Source organism: Arvicanthis niloticus, chromosome 14, assembly GCF_011762505.2.
Source record: "Arvicanthis niloticus isolate mArvNil1 chromosome 14, mArvNil1.pat.X, whole genome shotgun sequence".
NCBI lineage: Eukaryota > Metazoa > Chordata > Mammalia > Rodentia > Muridae > Arvicanthis > Arvicanthis niloticus.
In genome coordinates, this window is record NC_047671.1 from 1,430,895 (window position 1) to 1,444,268 (window position 13,374).

The following is a 13,374-nucleotide window of genomic DNA, read 5'->3' on the forward strand; positions in this document are numbered from 1 at the left end:
TTATCTCTTTTTCCTGATTGGGAATGCAATGTCACCAGCTGCCTATCCAATCTACTCTCACCATGACTGCTTGCCAGGGAGGGTGGACTCTACCCTCAAATGATGAGGCAGAGTATAATCTTGCCTCCTTCAGTTGCTTTTATCAGGAGTGTTACTGCAGCAATAACACAATAATAACTATGGTAGTATATGTATCTTATATACCCACAAAGCTTCTCACTTGAAGCAACACACAGACTTCTACGACTGAGCCTGCCTGTTTTCTTACTCTGTTTTAAAAAGCATAAATTTCTTTCTCCTGACCTGTCATTTTGTTTTTAACCTTAATAAAACTATCCTCATATCTCCTTCTAAGACTGTTCATATGAAACCAAGAACCTGCAACAGAGACCCTCCATCCACATAAGCAGCAGTTACAGTATTTCAATTTTGTAAGATTAAAGAATTCCAGAAATAAATAGTGATCATGTGTACACAATGATATGTTTGTATGTAATGATGCTAAACTATGTTGTCATTTGTTGCAGGGCTTTTCCTGCTCATTGTATTTGCAGTAGAGCTCTGCCATTGGATAAAGAAGAGGTAGATGGAGCTAGGAGTTGGGAGGAGGAAGGAAGGAAGAAGGAGAGGGAAATGCCCGGGGTTGTCCAAGTGTCTCTAGCAGTCTAAGGTAGTTATTCTTATCAAGGTTAGGTAATTGGGTTAACAATTGTGTGGGCATCTTGTGTATTGAGTATTTGCTGATATATAAATCTATTTGGTTAATCTTAAGCATTAAGAGTCTTATTTCTACTGGTACTGGAAATTGTTATACCTATCTCATGGGGATGGCAGATATTCCCTGGGTTTGGCCACCACGGAGCTGATTGAGAGTAGGCAGCAGCCATGCCAACTTCTCATGGGTCCCGGGCTGGCTCTTCTGTCACCAATAGAGTCAGAACTTAGAGCAGGAACATGGTGGAGGCCAGGAGCTAGCAGGACCACTCCATTATTTCTATTACCTACCACTACAGTTATTACTTTGCAATGTCAGAAACATAGATAAACACATATATGATTCTCTATGATGTCAGAATTTATTAAAAATAAATTCACAAGGTATGGAACTTTCATTAGAAGCCAGATATTCCTACTCTCCTTGATGGCCTTGGTCAAGTAACACACTGTAGTGGTGAATAATTAATCCACTTTGGCTCCCACCCAAGAGCTCTGGATTCACGAATGAAACACATGCGTGCGAGAGCACACACACATACACACACACAAACACACACCAGCTAATTTTGATATGCCTTGACCAGTTCAATGCTTGGACACTTCAAAACCTCTCCATGGCTAGCACACACTCCCTCCTATATTCCAGAGTTAAGATTTTTTAAATCTATATTTTAATCTCTACTACTCCTGATGCAATCAGGGGAGTGGCCCGTAGGACCATTTTCCCAGAATCTTACATGTTGGCGGTCATTTAAGTCTGTTCTCCTTGCTCCTCTGGCTTTTGATAGTCAAATTAAGACAAAGCATTATAACTAATCCCCAACGATGCATTTATTTGAATAATAATTACATATTGGACACTACAGATAACATAGTAATCACATCTATGTATATATGTAGAATATAGAATGGCAATGAAATGTTTAAGAGGCAAGGGGATTTGAGATGCTTCAGACTAGTCTAGAAGGTCAAAGCTGAGAAGCTGATAGAAAATAAATATAATCTCTGAGGATGAGATAACAAAGCAGTTGGGATCTCTTCAGAGGTACTTCATCACTGTTGCACGGTACAGCTGCAAAGGCAAAGGGGCTAGAATTATCCAGATAGATGGATAAACAGGCAGATGGATGGATTACAGGTAGAGGTGAGCAAACAGGAGGACCAATTAAGTAGACCATGTCAACAGTCAAGAATGGAACTACAGCTGAAATGAAGCTCCTAATTATTCCGAGCCCCTTCTCAAGTCCCCTTCACCCGTGAAAGAGACACATGAGGCAATGTTCGGGTAGTTGTTACAACGAGGCTTTATTCTTGTATCAGCTGAAGCGGAAGACACCAAGCCCGGAAAAGGCACTGCTTATATGCACCCTAGAGTGGCATGTTCACTTCTGATTGGCTGTTCACTCATCACCCCATATTACGCCCAGGGATGGGCAGTGACTTTGGCGCTTTTGCCTTTTGCACCTGCGCAGTTAGTTGTTTACTTGTGGGGGCACAGGATGTCCGCGCCATCTTGTAACGGTGAATGTTGTCATGCTCACCGCGGCTCCTAACATCTCCCCCTTTCAATTTTATTAAGATGGAACAGCCTTTTGCCTATCAAGCACGGCACCAACTCAGTGAGGGAAAGCAGAGGCCTGATCCCCTGTGCAAAATGAGATATTGTAATGGGTTTCTTCTCTTGTCGTCGTGCAATGAGTAATACTTCCCATACCCATCTCGATGCCTTTTTGTCGGGGGGGGGGGGAAAAGGGGCCTCCACTCTGGAGCGCCTGGCGGCCATCCATGCGCCGAGAGGAGGTTTTGGCATCAAACCTTTGTGCAATCAGGCATACTTTCGGGAAATCTATCCACACTTGTGGAACATTCCCTGTCGAGTACCCACTCGCAAACACCTCTAAATATTCAGGTACCACAGTTATTCAGGCAAGGGCTGGCTAGACTTAGACCTCTCATCGACCCAGTGCAATGGGCTGAACCCTTGGGGTGCATTGACTGAGGGTCTCAGTCATCAGTTACTTTCTTAGCATAGATAGCCAAATTTCAGGGGAAGATCCTTGCTCAAGGCTACGAGTGCTTGGGCGATAGCGACCTTGTCACGTTTTTGTTGGGCTCTGAGCTTGCAGACCAACCATAACATGAACACTAATCCACAACATAGGGCTGCACCAAACAGACCTATCCCCACCCTTTAAGAAAGAAAGAAAAGGCAGAGGTAAGCCAAGAAGTAAAATCGCCAGGGGTAACAGGGTCCACTCGTGTTCCATTAAGGCTTGAAATCCGGATCTGCAATCACTGCTGCATCTGGTCCAGCTCCCTAGTCCAATTCCCTTGTAAATAAGCAGAAAGGTTATGGCTTTGAATAAATGTATCATTCATAAATCTCAGAGATGTAATACATAGATGTGGGGTTGCTGACACGCAGCTCATTTGAGCCACATCCGTGAGCTGCTCCACATGGGCTTGGAGCAAATCAGCTCTCTGATTGACCAACAGAATGTCTGATGCCAAGTGTGCATCCACTTTCTGTAGAGTGGTCAAAGCCTCAGAAGTCTTTTCTGAAATTTGATTAACAACAGTAGCTGTTGTAACTTGATTAGCCATGGCTATGCCGGTTGTCACAGCTGCAGCTGCAGAGATGGTAATAGCAATGATAATGGCTGCAGTAATGCCAAAGTCTCTTTTATGTCTTATTAATGATGTAATAGGGAAAGTTTCAGGATCAGCTTCTACTGTGATGGTCACAAAGGTAGGCATGTGCACAACCAAGGCCAGATCTAGTGATCCATTCCAGCATTGGGCCAAAAGGCATGTAACATTCTTACAATCCAAGATATCAGAATTATTTTGAAAGTTGGATAACATAAAGAAAAATGGGGGGTCCACACACATCGACACCGTGTGCAGATGCATCCCTAAACACCTTATTAATTTTAATGTTATTCAAATGGCTAGAGATATTAGATCGTGTAGCTGAAACGTTTTGTACTTCATGAAATATACCATTCAACAAGGCAAAGGCAGATACACTGGCACTAGCTCCAGCCTCATTACTCAACACCCAATGATAAAAGGGCCAAATATTTTCTATGCCAGTGCTCTTACCTGTATATTTCATTATAGCCAAATCAAGAGGAGGGGATAAATTAAATCCTCTGGCAATTTGTTTTTTTGGGTTTAATCTTAAACTGGCAAGGTGAAAACACCACTGGAAAGGACAAATCTGGATAGCACCACGGTATCATCTGTTGCAAAGTGGCATTATTGGTATGCCAATTGGACCTCTTAATTATAGTAACATTACTTCTAATCATGGTGGTGGTAATGTTTATAGGTGCTGATGAATTCGGACCAATATTTCCCGGTCCTTCCATCTGTCCTGAACTAATCTGATTCAAGACATCCCCTAGCACTCTTGTCCCTACCTTACTGTAAGTCACAGGATCCACCCAATTAGCAAGAGTAGCTTTCTTAAGAATCATACAAGGTGTATGCAGTTTACTTGTCTTATTATCCTTGCTTGCTGCCACAAAACAAAGCGTAAAGTTTAATGGAAAACTTGTAGCATTATATAACTCAGGCTGCTGGTAGGTGCGCCAAGAGCACGGGGCATCCATGTAACACTCAGTAGCTGTAAACAACGGCAGCACTGCAGAATTTGAATGTACTGGCATGGGAACAGGCCAAGATCTAACTATGGCCCATAGTGGTATACTTATCCCCAAATCGAACATCAGCATCAGGAGAATCAGAGCCGTTATCTTGCAATCTAGCTTCATTCTTCACGATCTACACCAGCCACGTGGGGACCCAAATTGGATTGTCTTCACCCTGTGGAAAAACACAGACAGCTCCCCTCCCCGGCCATGGTGGGGGTCTATCGCGTCCCTGACCTTGGAGAAGGACAGCAACCATCTCTAAATTTGCTGCCGCAAGTCCTGCATTAGTGAGGGGACCTCCCAAGCCACGACAGATTCTTAACCAGTCTTGTAATCCCTTGGCTCTCCGAGGAGCAATGGCTGCACGGTATTCAGCTGTGGCATTTTCAAAGATCATCTGTTCTATCCATGGCATTGCTTGCTCTGGTTCCCCAAAGGTTCTGCCAGCGGCCTCAGTCATGCGGGCCACAAAGTCAGAGAAGGACTCACTGGTCCCCTGAGTTATTTTGGACAAATAAAGATTACTGCCTTCCTTCCTAGGGAGAGACTTCCATGCCTTTATTGCAGCTGATGCTATCTGTGCGTAGACCTGCCAGGGATGAGTGGTCTGGTCGTTCGCATGTACGCCAACTCCAGCCAGCATGTCAAAAGTCCATAATTGTTGTCCCTCAGTGTTTGCATTAATCCTGGCTTGTGCTTGCAGTGCTTCGTGCCACAAGGCCTTCCACTATAGGTATTGGCTCATATTGTTAAGTACCGCCTTCACTGTGTCCTGCCAGTCTCCTGGTGTCATAGCAGCTGCACTTAACCTCTCCACTTGGGATACAGTAAAATTAGCCCCAATTCCATATGTGTGTACTGCCTCAGCTAATTCTTTGACCTGCCTATACTCTACTGGGGCATGAACACAGGCACCTTCTGCCCCTTCAAAGACCGGAAATGCCAGCTGTAGCTCTCTCCAATCTCCTGGGCTGAGAAATGAATTAGAGGCACTGCCTGGGGCATAGGCCAGAGACAAGGGCTGGGCTGAGGGACTCAAGGTCTTTCGTAGTCTTATCTCAGGACGGTTATTTTTTGCATAGGCGGCTGCCTCCTCCTGTAGGCTTTCTTCTTCAGAACTGCTAAGGTCTATGGCGGCAAGCTCCTTAATGGGGTATGGGGGGGGGGGGTCCTTTTGACCTCCACTCTCTCTTCACCAGCCGGTGAAGGGTCCTTAACCTTAACAGGCCCTGCAGTGGCCCCTGTTCCTTTTGAGTACTCTTTTCTTTGACCAGGCTCCTTGGCCTGTCTCTGTTGCCCAGGCTTTTTTGCCTGCTTCTCCTTTCCAGGTTCCTTGGCCTTATCTTTTTCCCCAAGCTCCTTGGCCTGATGCCAGCTAACACGCTCTGTTTCTGATACCCTGGAGTGGACCTCTCTTGAAACCTCTTGACTTGCCCTAATAGCTGTGCTGCAGGCTGGATCCCCACAACACAAATACGCTAAAAACAAAAGCAACACAAGCAAGAGGCCAACTAGTGCAGCGGCGGCAGTGAGTGAAAATCCGCTCGAAACCAAGGCTTCCACCCCAAACATACCTCTCAGAGACGTACCTCGATCCTGTAGTCTTTTAACCCGCCCCGAATCTCGGGGGTCTCCATGGCGCCTTGAAATTCCCGGGTTTCAGCACCAGATTGTTCCGCGCCCCTTCCGAGTCCCCTTCGCCCTCGAAAGAGACACGTGAGGCAGTAGTAACGGGTAGTTACTACAGCAAGGCTTTATTCTTGTATCAGCTGACGCGGAAGACACCAAGCCCGGAAAAGGCACTGCTTATATGCACCCTAGAGTGGCGTGTTCACTTCTGATTGGCTGTTCACTCATCACCCCATATTACGCCCCAGGATGGGCAGTGACTTTGGTGCGCTTTTGCCTTTTGCACCTGCGCAGTTAGTTGTTTACTTGTGGGAGCACAGGATGTCCGCGCCGTCTTGTAATGGTGAATGTTGTCATGCTCACCGCGGCTTCTAACACCTAAGACAGTCAGTTCTCTGCCTGTCACTCTCTTGACTCACATAACTGATATACAACCTAGGTGGTCAGATGACAGGAGCCATCACTATCACTATGCTAGGTTTTAACCTCTTTATAGGGTTCAGGAAGAGATTTATATACCCTTTCCTTGGTCTAATATGCCTGATAAGTTCTCAGGCTTGGTTTTCTTTATACAATTTTAATAAACTCATGAGTACCTACAGTCCCAGTTCACCCCAACAAATATATAATGTGGGACCCTTCCTACACCCAGGAACAAACCATTATGTATCAGTCTGGGCTACATGGGAATTAACAGGCAAAGGGTGTCCTTTATGTATTCATCCAGGTGCAGAGTTAGCCCTCATCCTCAAAATGGAGTCTGTTGGGGATGATAATACTTGTGAAAAACTACAAGTTTATACAATTAGAGTAACTTAGACACAGCCCTATCTCAAAGTATATACTTTAAATGGCAAAGTTTATCTTATATCTAGTCTACTAAAATTTTGAAAGCCAAAGGAAGGAGAAAAATAAGTTTCCAAAGCAGGGAAAATGGCTGGTTACTTCCTACAAAATCTTATTACAATTCTGTGATTTTGCCCAAGGTGACCCTTTATGACTAACTAGTAGGAAAGAGAACATTTGACACTTTACTGAAATGGGGCTTGAGGGAGGCATAAGAGCTGAGGACATTCTCAATCAGGTCAAGAGCCTCAAGAGGATGCTCAGAATATGAGGCTTCAAAATGAATTTAGAGGTTGTACTTACTTACTTTAGTTTTTTTTTTTTTTTTCAACCCAATAGACGTGGGTCTCCAGCATGTCAGTCAGACTGTAACTTGTTTATAGTTTTTATAGATGTTTTCAGAATTACACAATTCTAAAGAGCAAGTCCAAGGCTTTTAAGAGACTCATATAGCATTTTATCCACCTGCCAAAAATAAATAAATCTAGTCCACTCTGTTCTTTTTCACAGGAAGAAACTGAGATGTGAAGAAATGCTGCTTCCAGCCCAAGATCACAGAGTTAGCAACAGTAGGTTCTGCTTCCATTTTGCAAGAAAGTATTTTGGGTTTCAGGTGACTTCCCCCATGGGAATCTTTCCATTTTTCAGAGAGCATTGCTGGAACCAGCTGTCCTTGGAACAAAGAAGTGGACTGAAAGCACCCCTGCCTGCACTGGTCCTGCCTTTCATGATTACAAGAGGAACTCTTTCATGAAAAAGGGAGAAAAGTGCCTGGAATAGAAACAAAAGAAGAATACAGGAGTTGCTTCTGGGGACAGTGGAGAGTGGAGGCACAGACCTAACTCTGGATGTCCTTGTATCTAAAGGACTCCCCTGGGATGGTAGCAGGAACTAGATGCATTGTATTCATATCACAGCACAATCTAGATGCAGGGCTGGGCACAGCATGATCTGCCTTAAAAGGAGAGAATGAAGAAAATAGAGAGCGATTCACAGCAGGACCTTTCAAGAACAAAAGACAAGGAAGAAATTTGGGCTGAGCACAACAAATAGAAAGACCAAACCGCAGTCTGATAAAGCAGGAAGCTGGCCAAGAAATTTAAGCTCTTTCCTTGGTGAGAACTAGCCGTGTTTAGGTAATCAGATCCTTTCCCAGGTACTTTGTAGACAACTGGTCCTAATGAACACACATCAGTAGGTTTGGCAGAAAACCTTACAATGCCAAACAACAGTGGTTAAATCAAATATGCAGGGGCTGCATTGATTGAATAAATGAAGGCACACTGCCCAGAAACTTTATAGGTTTCTGTGAGGTCTCAAAACATTATGCCAAATGATACAATGCTCAAAAGAAGTGTTACCTAAATTAGCGGATTAGAATTATTCACTAATTAAATTGATCTCCCAACTGAAAGCAATGGCTTGGTAGCAAAGAGTATGTTCCAGATACCTGGGGAGCAATAGCATCAGCTAAATCAGACACAGCCTGAGCGAATCTTCTCCATAGAGTTATTGCAAAAGAATGGGTTATGACTTTAGTAGGTGTGAAACACACTACCATGTGAAATAATCAACTTATTTTCACACACAATCTCCACAAAAAAAAAAAAAAATAACCAAACAACAACAACAAAACAACTTTCACCCTAAAGGGAATAAGAGATAGTTTATTCTAAAGTGACCATGGCCAGAGAACACAGATTAAAATGACCACAAATTCCATGTTTCAGTGTAGAAACAGTTTTGTGGTTTTATGGGTCAAAGAAAGTCATTGATTAAGGCAACTTAAAATACATGGGTGGACTCATTAGAGAGGTTGTTAACAGCAAGACGTGGGAGCTTTTCTATAAACCTCAGATGTTATCTGATAACTTCTTGGTTTAGGGGCTGGTAGAAGCTAGTGGCTTGCTAAGTTAATAGGGTAAACCTAGGCCAGTATGAGGTAGTTAGCCTCTGGACCTACAATATTCCAACCTCTCCATTTCACCAACTTCTAATAAGTAGATCAGCCTTTGTAAATGAACCTTCTTTCCTGGAATTCTAGTTGGCATTAACTAAAAACCCACCACTTTCAGGTACTGTGGACAGCAAATGCAGGAATGTATTGTTTATTTTAAGCTTGTGGTCTGTGAAATGAACAGTAAAAGGTTATGGAGGCAGGAGAGAGAAAAATTAAGGAGACATGGGGAAAGAATCCTTCACCCTAAGATCTATTTGCTGCAGGCTGGAAGTCAAGAAAAATCAATTCAACCAATAAAATCAAGTTTACCTACAGAGATAGCTTTAATTTTCCTCCTGGCATCTCAAACTACGGTGTTTAAAACAAAATTAACTATTTATCATGAGTATGTTATGCCAAATGCATGAATGGACACATCTATCTTTCCACAATATCAGAATTTATAGAATAACAATAAATTCACAAGGTACATATGTCAGTTTCATTGGCAGGAATTTGCCAACTGTACTGATTTCCTTTAATAGCTGGCTGAGCAAACACAGGCTCTTTTATTCTAAGCTTAACTATGAACATTAACTCTCAGATTGCACATCACACATCACAGAGAAAATAGATCTATATCTTCATCTATTCATGTTGGCTACAGAGTGTCTGCAAAAGGGTTAAGGAGGAGACTACAGGGGTCAAGGAGTTCTGAAGAGGCCTCACTGAAAGACAGACAGGCGATTGGTGCAGATACAGAGTGTTCCTACAAGTGCTTAGATAAAACAAGCCCACTAGAAGGCACTGATCACAGAGTCAAGCCCAGCCTCAGTATCAGGAACAAGTAGAACTGCAGAAGCAGAGTACACAACTGTGGAGGCCATAGACTCACAGACAGATAAATGGGAATTCAAGTAAGCCACCTTCACAGTGAGGACTAAGCTGAGATGAAGCTGGTGGGACATTTGAAATTTTCTGCCTGTTTATCCTTTGGTTCACACACCAAGTGATGAGATACCAGGTGATCAGGGGCCATTATCATCACACCATTTGATGTTCTTTGTATGGGAACATGTAAGGGTGTTGCACCTGTGCCTTAGTCTGGTGTGTTAAACAAGTTCTCAGAATTGGTTTTCTGTAGCCAGCCTTTTTGAGTTACTTTAATGAGTCTTTTATTTTCCACACTTCTTCACCCCTTATTCTACTCTAATACCTTTCAACTCCCAACACTAAGTAAGAGAGAAAGAAGGTTAGAGGGGAAAAGATACATAGATCTCTTAAGACTACTTCCTGCTGGTTGAGGCATTGAATTCCTAGGAGCAAGTCCAATCTTTGTTATCAGGATATCTCCAACCAGCAATCAGGCAAACAGCAGTGCAAGAATCCAGCAATCCAGTGATCCAGCAATAACAAAAGCAGCAAACTCAACAGCAGGAACCAGCAGCAGCAGGAAGAGGAACAGCCATCCCAAATCACCCATTAAAAGAAAAACACAATCACGTAACATAACTGTTTTTTTTTTTTTTTTTTTTTTTTTTTTTTTTTTAAGAAACCAAAATTCATCTACCATTTGGCTGTGGGTCTCTGCATCTCTTTCCATGGGTTGTTGGGTGGAGCCTCTCAGAGGACACTTATGCTAGGACCTGTTTGCAAGCATAATAGAGTATCATTAATAATGTCAGGGATTGGTTCTTGCCCATGGGATTGGTCTCAATTTGGGCCAGTCATTGGTTGACCATTCCCTCCCTCTCTGCTCTTTGTCCCTGCACATCATATTAGGCAGGACACATTTTGGGTTAAAGGTTTTATGGAAGGATTGGTGTTCCTGTGCCTCCACTGGGAGTCTTGACTGGCTGCACGAAGTGGCCAATTCCAGAACTATATTTCCCACTGCTAAGAGTTTCACCCACAGACACCCTGGGGTCTCCCCACTGCCAGGTTTCTGCCACATTCAAGAGATAACTCCCTCAGCTAATTACCATTCTCTCCCTCCTGCTCTCCCTACATATGATCCCACCCACCTCCCACCCCAGGCCTCTCCCACTCAGCTCCCTTCCTCCACCAAGCTCTGATATCTATTTTAAATGGAGCTTGGGAAGTCTTGTAGAAGAGTTGGGAGAAAGATTGCGGAGCCTGACGAGGACAGGGACTCCACAGGAAGACCAACAGAGTCAACTAACCTAGTCTCTTGGGGGCTCCAAGAAAATGTACCACCAATCAGAGAGTGAGCATGGACTGGACCTTCTGCCATACACTTTTGTAGCAGATGTGCAACTAGGTTCCCCAACAACTAGAATGGGTGCTATTCCTGAATCTGTTGCCTGTCTGTGAATCCCATTCCCCTAATTGGACTGTCTTGTCTAGCTTTAGTGAGAGAAGATTCATCTAGCCCTGCAGTGACTTGATGTGTGTATGGGGGGGGCGTTCCCCCTTCTCAGAGGAGAATGGGGGGAGAAACTGTGAGGAGGGGACTAGGAGGAGGGGCTGATATTGGGATGTAAAGTGAATAAATAATTTTTTTTTAAAAAAGAAAGAAACCAAAATTTCCAATATGGGTTCTCCGTATGATTTTAACACATCCATGTGCTCATATTGTCCTAATTTACCTTAATAATAATATAGGGTGGCATCCATTGACATCTAGGAATAGGCTAGTCAGAGCTTTGATGTCTCCTAGATAGTACTAGACAGATGGTGGTGTCCACATGCCTAACAAAGAGTCATCTTGCCTCTGTATTAGCATTCTCAGTTGAGCCAAGTGCAGCTTGTGAGATAGAGAATCTCAGGGCAAGGCACAGAGAGTAGTTTAGAGTGGCAAAGCCAGGTCCCACAAATTGTATTTACTTAGGGCCAAAGTGTTTAACCTAGTAGCATTACTTTCTTTTCCTTAAATCAAAATATTACACGTCATAAATTCCATGCACAAAACAAAATCCTTTCAGATAAAAGGAACAAGTAAACCTGCTCATTATGTGAAACAACTTGCATATGAAAATGCTAAACCTGCCTGCCAAGCGGCCATTAGACCTTATAGGAAAAAGACAGACTTTACAGGGTATATCAGACTCTGTTCTGACATAGGTCCCTCCTACCAACAGGGCTTAGCTATAGCAGCTGCCATGCAAGGACAATCAATAAGAGATTTTTTTTGGCAAGTAAAGACAAAAAGGCATGTTTTAAATGTGGTAAGCCTGGACACTTTGCAAGAGATTGCAAGGTAGAAAATGAGTTAACCCAGAGACAGCCCAGAAAACAGCCTGGGCTCTGCCCATGTTGCAAACATGGAAGGCATTGGGCTAGTGATTGTAGGTCTAAACAAGATGTACAAGGTAACACCCTTTCCCATAATCAGGGAAACGGGAACAGGGGCCAGCTCCAGGCCCCAAACTGATGAAAGCCAAAACAGGCTTATGGAGCAGTCAGTGTCATACCATCGACATTTTTGGCACCCGAACAGGGACTAGTGCGGTTCCCAACAGTAAGTATCTGTGTTTGAATCAGTTAGCTGTTGGTTAAACCTCTCAGAGAACAGCCATGTTAGGCTCTTGTCTATAAGCACATCATAGTATCATTAATAGTGTCAGGCCTAGTGCCCCCCATGAGATGGATGCCAGATTGGGCTGGTCACTGGACTGCCTTTCCCTCAGTCTTTTCTCCATTTTTGTCCCTTCAGTTCTTTTAGACACGGACACTTCTGGGTCATAAATTTTGACTGTGAATTGGTAATTCCATTCTTCCTCTTGAAGCCCTATCTATATACTTGAAGCAGACTCTTGAGTTCCCTTTCCACACTGTTTGGCATTTCATCTAAGGTCACTCCCATTGAATCCTGAAAGTCTCTCACCTCACAGGTCTCTGGTACTTTCTAGAGGGTCTCCCCACCTCCACCTTCTGAGGCTGCTTATTTCCATTCATTCTGCTGCCCCAATGGGCTTCCCTACTGCCCACCCCATGTCTGATCCTGTTCTTCTTTTCCTTACCCCTCCCTGCTTCCACCCAAATCCCTCTCTCTCTCTGCCTCCTGTGACTATTTTCTTTCTCCTATTAAGTGGGATTGAAGCATCCTCACTTGGCATTTCTGCTTGTTAAACCTTTTGAATTCTGTTGGTTGTATTCTAAGTATTCTGTACTTTTAGGCTAATATCCACTTTTAGTGAGTACATAACCATGTATGTCTTTGCTCTTAATAGCTGAATAGTGTTCCACATTTTCTATCTTGCTGTAATCTTATCAAGCAAATGAAAGATCTATAGGATAAAACCTTCAAATCCCTGAAAAAATAAATCAACCAATACCTCAGAAGATGGAAAAATCTCTGATACTCATGAATTAGTGGGATTAACATAGTAAAAATGGCCATCTTACCGAAAGCAATCTACAGATTCAACACAATCCCCAATCAGGTTTCCAACACAGTTCTTAAAAAGACATGGAAAGAATAATTCTCAATTTCATATGGAAAAACAAAAAACCCAGGAAAGTAACATCACTTTTTAACAATAAAAGAACGTCTGGGGGGAATCACCATCTCTGATCTCTAGCTGTACTACAGAGCAATTGTGATTAAAAAAAAAAAAACAC